Below are 8,049 nucleotides of genomic sequence, written 5' to 3' on the forward strand. Positions count from 1 at the left end.
GGCGAGCATCTGGAATAACCAGTGAATTACAACTTTACTGCACTGCAATTGGTGCATTGATCTTTGCAGCGTTAATGCTTTTTGCTGGTTGGTTCCATTATCACAAAGCTGCCCCAAAATTGGCTTGGTTCCAGGAAGTAGAATCCATGTTGAACCATCATTTAGCAGGGTTACTAGGACTTGGATATCTATCTTGGGCAGGACACCAAATACACGTCTCTCTACCCATTAACCAACTTCTAGACGCTGGAGTGGATCCTAAAGAGATACCACTTCCTCATGAATTTATTTTCAATCGCGATCTTTTGGCTCAACTTTATCCCAGTTTTGCTAAGGGATTGACCCCATTTTTTACCCTGAATTGGTCGGAATATTCAGACTTTTTGACTTTTCGTGGAGGATTAAATCCAGTAACGGGGGTCTGTGGTTGACCGATACTGCGCATCATCATTTGGCTATTGCAGTTCTTTTCCTGATAGCCGGTCATATGTATAAGACCAATTGGCGCATTGGCCATAATCTCAAGGACCTTTTAGAAGCTCATAAAGGTCCATTTACGGGGGAGGGCCATAAAGGTCTTTACGAGATCTTAACTACCTCGTGGCATGCTCAGCTAGCTGTTAACCTAGCTATGTTAGGATCTTTAACTATTGTTGTAGCTCACCACATGTATTCGATGCCTCCCTACCCATACCTAGCTATTGATTATGGTACCCAACTCTCTCTGTTCACACATCATATGTGGATTGGTGGGTTTATCATAGTTGGCACTGCTGCACATGCAGCGATTTTTATGGTAAGAGACTATGACCCAACTACTCAATACAACAATTTATTAGATCGCGTTCTTAGACATTGTGATGCAATTGTATCACACCTCAACTGGGTATGTATATTCTTAGGTTTCCATAGTTTTGGTCTGTATATTCATAATGATACTATGAGCGCTCTAGGACGTCCTCAAGATATGTTCTCAGATACTGCTATACAATTACAACCTATCTTTGCGCAATGGATACAAAACACTCATGCTTCAGCACCTGGTTCAACAGCTCCTGGTGCAACAGCGAGTACCAGCTTAACCTGGGGAGGTGGTGATTTGGTGACAGTAGGTTCCAAAGTGGCTTTGTTACCAATTCCATTAGGAACCGCGGATTTTTTGGTACATCACATTCATGCATTTACTATCCATGTGACTGTTTTAATCCTACTTAAAGGTGTTCTATTTGCCCGTAGCTCCCGTTTAATACCTGATAAAGCGAATCTGGGTTTTCGCTTTCCTTGTGATGGACCTGGTAGAGGAGGAACATGTCAAGTATCTGCCTGGGATCATGTCTTCCTTGGTTTATTCTGGATGTACAATGCAATTTCGGTAGTAATATTCCATTTCAGCTGGAAAATGCAGTCCGATGTTTGGGGTAATATAAGTGATCAGGGAGTGGTAACTCATATTACGGGAGGAAACTTTGCACAAAGTTCCATTACGATTAACGGGTGGCTCCGTGACTTTCTATGGGCACAAGCCTCTCAAGTGATCCAATCTTATGGTTCTTCATTATCTGCATATGGTCTTTTATTTTTAGGTGCTCATTTTGTTTGGGCCTTCAATTTAATGTTCTTATTCAGCGGCCGTGGGTATTGGCAAGAACTCATTGAATCTATTGTTTGGGCCCATAACAAATTGAAGGTTGCTCCTGCTATCCAGCCCAGAGCCTTGAGCATTGTACAGGGACGTGCTGTAGGAGTAGCTCATTACCTTCTGGGTGGAATCGTCACAACATGGGCGTTCTTCCTGGCAAGAATTATTGCAATAGGATAAAGGCTAGGAGGATTTGAAAAGTATATGGCATCAAGATTTCCAAAGTTCAGCCAAGGCTTGGCCCAGGACCCAACTACTCGTCGTATTTGGTTCGGTATTGCGATCGCACATGACTTTGAGAGTCATGATGATATTACCGAAGAACGCCTTTATCATAAAATTTTTGCTTCCCACTTTGGTCAGTTGGCAATAATCTTTCTGTGGACCTCTGGTAATTTGTTCCATGTGGCTTGGCAAGGCAATTTTGAAGCATGGGTACGCGATCCCTTACATGTAAGACCCATTGCTCATGCAATTTGGGATCCTCATTTTGGTCAACCAGCTATAGAAGCCTTTACCCGAGGAGGTGCTCCCGGTCCGGTCAATATTGCTTATTCCGGTGTTTATCAGTGGTGGTATACCATTGGCTTACGCACTAACGAAGATCTTTATGCTGGAGCTCTTTTCTTGCTATTTCTTTCTGTCATCTTTTTAGTAGCGGGTAGGTTACATATACAACCTAAACGGAGACCAAGTGTTTCATGGTTCAAAAATGCCGAATCCCGTCTCAATCATCATTTGTCAGGACTCTTCAGAGTCAGTTCTCTAGCTTGGACAGGGCATTTAGTTCATGTCGCTAATCCTGAATCAAGGGGAGTGCACGTCAGATGGGATAATTTTTTGGATGTATTACCGCATCCCGAAGGTTTAGAACCGCTTTTCACAGGTCAGTGGAATCTCTATGCTCAAAATCCTGATTCTAGTAGTCACTTATTCGGTACCTCCCAAGGGGCGGGAACTGCTATTCTAACTTTTCTCGGAGGATTCCATCCACAAACTCAAAGTTTATGGCTGACTGATATGGCTCATCATCATTTAGCTATTGCACTTGTTTTTTCAATTGCTGGTCATATGTATAGAACCAACTTTGGGATTGGTCACAGTATGGAAGATATTTTGGAGGCACATGTTCCTCCAGGAGGCCTATTAGGACGCGGACATAAGGGTCTTTATAACACAATCAATAATTCTCTTCATTTTCAATTGGGTCTTGCTTTAGCTTCTTTGGGGGTTATAACTTCCTTGGTAGCTCAACACATGTATTCTTTACCCGCTTATGCATTCATAGCACAAGACTTCACCACCCAAGCTGCATTATATACTCATCATCAATACATTGTCGGGTTCATTATGACAGGAGCCTTTGCTCATGGAGCTATATTCCTCATTAGGGATTATAATCCGGAACAGAATAAGGATAATGTATTGGCGAGAATGTTGGAGCAGAAAGAAGCTATAATATCTCATCTTAGTTGGGTTAGTTTATTACTAGGTTTCCATACCTTGGGACTTTATGTCCATAATGATGTTATGCTTGCTTTCGGTACTCCAGAAAAACAAATCTTGATCGAGCCCATATTTGCTCAGTGGATACAATCTGCTCATGGTAAGACGTTATATGGTTTCGATATACTCCTATCTTCAACAAGTGGTCCATCATTCGATGCAGGTAAGAGCATATGGTTACCCGGTTGGTTAAATGCTATTAATGATAATAATAATTCATTGTTCTCAACAATTGGTCCTGGAGACTTTTTGGTTCATCATGCTATTGCTCTAGGTTTGCATACAACTACATTGATCCTAGTTAAAGGTGCTTTGGATGCGCGTGGTTCCAGGTTAATGCCAGATAAAAAAGGTTTTGGTTATAGTTTTCCTTGCGATGGTCTGGGACGGGGTGGTACTTGCGATATCTCGGCCTGGGATGCTTTTTATTTAGCAGTTTTCTAGATGTTGAATACTATTGGATGGGTTACTTTCTATTGGCATTGGAAGCATATAACATTATGGCAGGGTAATGTAGCACAATTTAATGAGTCTTCCACTTATTTAATGGGATGGTCAAGAGATTATCTATGGTTAAATTCTTCACAACTTATTAATGGATACAATCCTTTTGGTATGAACAGTTTATCTGTTTGGGCGTGGATGTTCTTATTCGGGCATCTTGTTTGGGCTACTGGATTTATGTTCCTTATTTCTTGGCGTGGATATTGGCAGGAACTGATCGAAACTCTTGCATGGGCCCATGAACGCACGCCTTTAGCTAATTTAGTTCGATGGAGAGACAAGCCAGTAGCCCTTTCCATTGTTCAAGCATGATTAGTTGGATTAGCTCACTTTTCCGTAGGTTATATATTCACTTATGCAGCTTTTTTAATTGCCTCTACATCAGGTAAATTTGGTTAATTCTTCTTCATCAATTTCTCTGTGGGGTATTGTCATTGATACAATGACAATACCCCACAGAGAAAAAGTAATCAACATAATATTACTCCATCTAAAATCTGATCTATATTTTGATTCCTGGTAGGTAATAGTACCAACTGAACTATTATGGCGAGAAAGAGTCTCATTCAGAGAGAGAAGAAGAGACAAGCACTGGAACGGAAATATCATTTAATTCGTCAATCTTTGGAGGAAAAAAGCAAAGTGTCATCATTGGATGACAAATGGGAAATTCATAGAAAATTGCAATCTTCACCATGTAATAGTGCACCTACACGTCTCCATCGACGTTGTTCTTCGACTGGAAGACCTAGAGCCAACTATCGAGACTTTGGATTGTCCGGACACATACTCCATGAGATGGCCCACGCATGTTTATTGCCCGGGATAAAAAAATCGAGTTGGTAGGAAAAGAAAAAAGTAATTGAAGTTTCTTGTGATAATGGGATATAGTACCCCTATCCCTATATAGGGATAGGGGTACTATATCCCATTATTGTTTTGTGTACCCATTCTGATTATGATATAAATCAATGGTGCGGAGTAGAGTAGTCTGGTAGCTCGCAAGGCTCATAACCTTGAGGTCACGGGTTCAAATCCTGTCTCCGCCAGACCAGAACATATGAAGTATTTTGGTCCGGAAAGGATTGCTCTCTCACTTATCAATTTATAATTGAATTATAAGTGAGGAAAAGAAACGATCAATACATGAACTATTCTTTTTCATATTCCATGTGAAGGGCGAGTAGCGGGGATCGAACTCGCATCTTCTCCTTGGCAAAGAGAAATTTTACCATTCAACCATACCCGCATTTCAATTATATGAATATATAGATATTCATATAATTGAAATGGAAAATACATATATGTTCAATCCCATTCGTAAGTAGATACCATTTTTAAATGGTCCAATTATTAATTCAATTACGGATATGGAAAACCCCTCCTCCTTGGGCCTGAAGTAAAAGGCCCTTCAGAAAAGCTATAAAGCCCTCCGGGAGGAGGGGGAGGGAGTGTGAACCTAAAACATCTAGAACATATCTAAGATATGAAAGAATTAAGGATACCTACAAAAAGGACTGATCCGATCCATAATGATACACCCGAAAATACAACATTTTTGCTACTTGACCAACCATCGGGAGAGGCAAGTGCAACAGGTACACCAATCACTAGTAAAAATGAAATAGCAATTAATGCAAACACAGCCGATTGGAAAGCAATAGTCATGGTTGTGATCTTACAAGCTCCCAACAGATTGAATAGACTATACCATCCGATCCCCAATTTTCAATTCTGATCAAATGCACTATGGAAAGGATTTGACCATAAATTGATCGAGCTTTCAAACTTTTTCAATTTGATATTTGAATGTGAGAGGAGAGGGAAATCCGTTTCTTTTTTTTTCCATTCCAGATGATGAAAAATCATCATATGTCACAGGTATAGTTGGTATCGACCCGACTTTATGCTTATAGTTAGGGATTATACAAAGGGGTAGAATAGAAGTTGTCCCCGGGAGAGATGGCCGAGTGGTTAATGGCTCCGGTCTTGAAAACCGGTATAGATAAAAAAAACTATCGAGGGTTCGAATCCCTCTCTCTCCTTTTGTTTTTCAACAATTGCATTCACTGGTCCAATAAAAAAAAAAGAGAATAGCTCGGCTGTATATAGCCGAGCTACAAGGATCCAGTTGGAAAAAGAGTATTTGAAAAGACTCCTATCCCGCCGATATGGGAGATAGATGTAATGAAATTGAATCAATTTTTCTTCCATCTGGTTTGATCTATTGTTTCAGTTAAGAGGAGTCATGGAAAGGACAGGTTTGAAATCACGATCAATCCCTTTCTCAAATCCTGCTGCAGCTGCACGAGCCCTTCCCGCATGCCACAAATGACCTACGAAGAAGAAAAATCCTAGAACGAAATGGGAGGTGGATAACCAACTTCGGGGAGAGACATAATTCACCGCATTGATTTCGGTAGCTACACCACCCACAGAATTTAAAGAACCTAAAGGAGCATGAGTCATATATTCTGCTGAACGTCGTTCCTGCCAAGGTTGTATGTCTTTTCTCAACTTGCTCAGATCCAAACCATTAGGGCCCCTTAGGGGTTCCAACCAAGGAGCACGGAGATCCCAAAAACGCATCGTTTCCCCTCCAAATATAATTTCTCCAGTCGGAGAACGCATAAGGTATTTACCTAAACCAGTAGGTCCTTGGGCAGACCCCACACTAGCTCCAAGACGTTGGTCTCTAACTAAAAAAGTAAACGCTTGAGCTTGAGAGGCTTCTGGGCCGGTGGGCCCATAAAATTCATTGGGATAAACGGTATTGTTGAACCAAACAAAACAACAAGAAATAAAACCAAAGAGGGATAGAGCCGCTAAACTATAGGACAAATAAGCTTCTCCGGACCATACGAATGCACGGCGAGCCCATGCAAAAGGTTTGGTTAAGATATGCCAGATACCACCGAAGATACAAATGGAACCTAACCATACATGTCCTCCAATTACATCTTCTAGATTGTCCACACTAACGATCCATCCTTCTCCTCCGAAAGGAGATTTAAGTAAATAACCAAATATAGCACTTGGGTTAAGTGTCGGGTTCGTAATTTTTCTTACATCTCCACCGCTGGGAGCCCAAGTATCATATACACCTCCAAAATACAAAGCTTTTAGCACTGGAAGAAAAGCACCAACACCTAGCAAGATTAGGTGAATACCCAAAATTGTGGTCATTTTGTTTCTATCTTTCCATACATAGCCAAAGAATGGAAAAGATTCTTCTAAAGTTTCGGGTCCTATGAGTGCATGATAAATACCACCAAAACCTAAAACCGCAGAAGAAATTAAGTGAAGTACCCCAGATACAAAATATGGAAAAGTGTCCACGATTTCCCCACCAGGACTGACTCCCCATCCTAGAGTAGCTAGATGGGGAAGCAGAATCAATCCTTGTTCATACATAGGTTTTTCCGGTACGAAATGAGCCACTTCGAATAGGTTCATTGCTCCGGCCCAGAATACAATTAATCCGGCATGAGCCACGTGAGCCCCAAGCAATTTACCCGACAAATTGATAAGTCGGGCATTACCGGCCCACCAAGCGAAACCAGTGGTTTCTTGATCACGACCAGCTAAAGATATAGTTCCATTAAAGAGCGTTTCCACGGGGTAGGACCTCCTCAGGGAATATAAGGTTTTCATGAGGCTGATCTTGAGCCGCCATCCAAGCACGAATACCTTCGTTCAGGAGAATATTTTTTGTGTAGAAAGTCTCAAATTCAGGATCTTCTGCTGCACGGATCTCTTGGGAAACAAAATCATAGGCACGTAAGTTTAGAGCTAGACCAACTACTCCAATGGCACTCATCCATAAACCAGTCACTGGCACAAATAACATGAAGAAATGTAACCAACGTTTATTGGAAAAAGCAACCCCAAAATTCTGGGACCAGAAGCGGTTAGCAGTGACCATGGAATAAGTCTCTTCGGCTTGAGTCGGGTTAAAAGCACGGAACGTATTTGCACCATCACCATCTTCAAATAAAGTATTTTCCACGGTAGCACCATGAATAGCGCATATAAGAGCAGCACCCAATACTCCGGCAACTCCCATCATATGAAATGGATTCAAGGTCCAATTATGAAAACCTTGAAAGAAGAGGATAAAACGGAAAATAGCTGCTACACCAAAACTAGGTGCAAAAAACCAACCAGACTGTCCCAATGAATAGATCAAAAATACAGAAACAAAGACAGCAATTGGAGCAGAGAATGCAATTGCATTATAAGGTCGCAATTGTACAGATCGAGCAAGTTCAAATTGACGTAACATGAAACCTATTAGACCGAAAGCACCGTGAAGAGCAACAAAGGTCCATAGACCACCTAATTGACACCAACGAGTCAAATCTCCTTGTGCTTCGGGACCCCATAATAGCAGCAAAGAA

The 8,049-nt window shown here is 41.3% G+C and overlaps 2 non-coding genes across 2 annotated transcripts; both read left to right on the plus strand.

Annotated features, from left to right (window-relative positions):
- Positions 1–4,624: 4,624 nt before the first annotated feature.
- TRNAM-CAU (transfer RNA methionine (anticodon CAU)) lies at positions 4,625–4,698 on the plus strand. The gene has a single exon. It is a non-coding gene; the product is annotated as a tRNA-Met (tRNA).
- A 907-nt stretch (positions 4,699–5,605) lies between these two features.
- TRNAS-UGA (transfer RNA serine (anticodon UGA)) lies at positions 5,606–5,694 on the plus strand. Its single transcript has one exon. It is a non-coding gene; the product is annotated as a tRNA-Ser (tRNA).
- The last annotated feature ends 2,355 nt before the right edge of the window (positions 5,695–8,049 follow it).

The sequence above is a fragment of the Pinus tabuliformis genome, chromosome 5_1 (assembly GCF_031772625.1).
Source record: "Pinus tabuliformis cultivar Carrire ecotype Pingquan chromosome 5_1, CPIR1, whole genome shotgun sequence".
In the NCBI taxonomy this organism is placed as follows: Eukaryota; Viridiplantae; Streptophyta; class Pinopsida; order Pinales; family Pinaceae; genus Pinus; species Pinus tabuliformis.